This window comes from Schistocerca americana, unplaced genomic scaffold, assembly GCF_021461395.2.
Source record: "Schistocerca americana isolate TAMUIC-IGC-003095 unplaced genomic scaffold, iqSchAmer2.1 HiC_scaffold_92, whole genome shotgun sequence".
NCBI lineage: Eukaryota > Metazoa > Arthropoda > Insecta > Orthoptera > Acrididae > Schistocerca > Schistocerca americana.
The window spans coordinates 328,096-329,787 of NW_025726697.1; positions in this window are offsets into that span (position 1 = coordinate 328,096).

Sequence of the window (1,692 nt, forward strand, 5' to 3'; positions counted from 1 at the left end):
TCGAAAATCTAGACTCACAGGAGACGGACCACATGGTGCCCGAGGCAGCAATATCCGGTTGGACACAAGTCGGCGGGAGGACGATGTATTGAATCTCGACGCAATTTGAGTGTTCCATCGTCATTAGGAGACCCTGAACGTTACAATTAACTCCAAGTTTTGCGTCGGATACGAATATCTAGACTCACAGGAGACGGACCATATGGTGCCCGAGGCAACAATATCCCCTTGGAGACAAGTCGGCTAGAGGACGACGTATTGATTCTCGACGCAATTTCAGGGTTCCATCATCATTAGGAGGTCATGATCGTTACAATTAACCATCAGTTTTGCGTCGGATTCGAAAATCTAGACTCACTGGAGAGTGACCATAAGGTGCTTGAGGCAGCAATAGACCCATGGAGACAAGTCGCCTGGAGGACGATGTATTGAATCTCGACGCAATTTGAGTGTTCCATCATGATTAGGAGGACCTGAACGTTTCAATTAACTATCAGTTTTGCGTCGGATTCGAAATTCTAGACTCACAGGAGAAAGACTATATGGTGCACGAGGCAGCAATATCCCCATGGAGACAAGTCGGCTGGAGGACGATGTATTGAATCTCGACGCAATTTTAGTTTTCCATCATCTATAAGAGGCTCTGAACGTTAAAATTAGCAGTCCGTTTTGCGTCGAATTCGAATTTCTGGACTCACAGGAGAACGACCATAAGGTGACCGAGGTAGCAGTAGACCCATGGAGACAAGTCGCCTGGAGGACGATGTATTGAATCTCGACGCCATTTGAGTGTTCCATCGTCATTAGGAGGCCCTGAATGTTACAATTAACAAACAGTCTTGCGTCGTATTCGAAAATGTAGACACACTGGAGAAAGACCATAAGGTGCCCGAGGCAGCAATAGACCCTTGGAGACAAGTCCCTGGAGGACGATGTATTGACTCTCGACGCTATTCGAGTATTCCATCGTCATTAGCAGGCGCTGAACGTTACAATTAACTATCAGTTATGTGTCGGATCAGAAAACGCAGACTCACAGGAGAACGACCATAAGGTGCCCGAGGTAGCAATATCCCCTTGGAGACCAAACGGATTGAGGACGATGTATTGAATCTCCATGCAATTTGAGTGTTCCATCGTCATTAGGAGGCTCTGAACGTGAAAATTGGCAGTCCGTTTTGCGTCGGATTCGAATATCTGGACTCACAGGAGTACGAACATAAGGTGACCGAGGTAGCAGTAGACCCATGGAGACAAGACGGCTGGAGGACGATGTATTGAATCTCGACGCAATTTGAGTGTTCCTTCGTCATTAGGAGGCCCTGAACGTTACAATAAAGTATCATTCTTGCGTCGGATTCGAAAATCTAGACTCACAGGAGACGGACCACATGGTGCCCGAGGCATCAATATCCCCTTGGAGACAAGTCAGCTGGAGGACGACGTATTGAATCTCGACGCAATTTGAGGGTTCCATCGTCATTAGGAGGCTGTGAACGTTACAATTAACTATTAGTTTTGCGTCGGATTCGAAAATCTAGACTCACAGAAGAACGACGATAATGTGCCCGAGGGAGCAATATCCCTTTGGAGACAAGTCGGCATGAGGACGATGTATTGAATCTCGACGCAATTTGAGTGTTCCCTCGTGATTAGGAGGTCCTGAACGTTACAATTAACTATCAGTTTTGC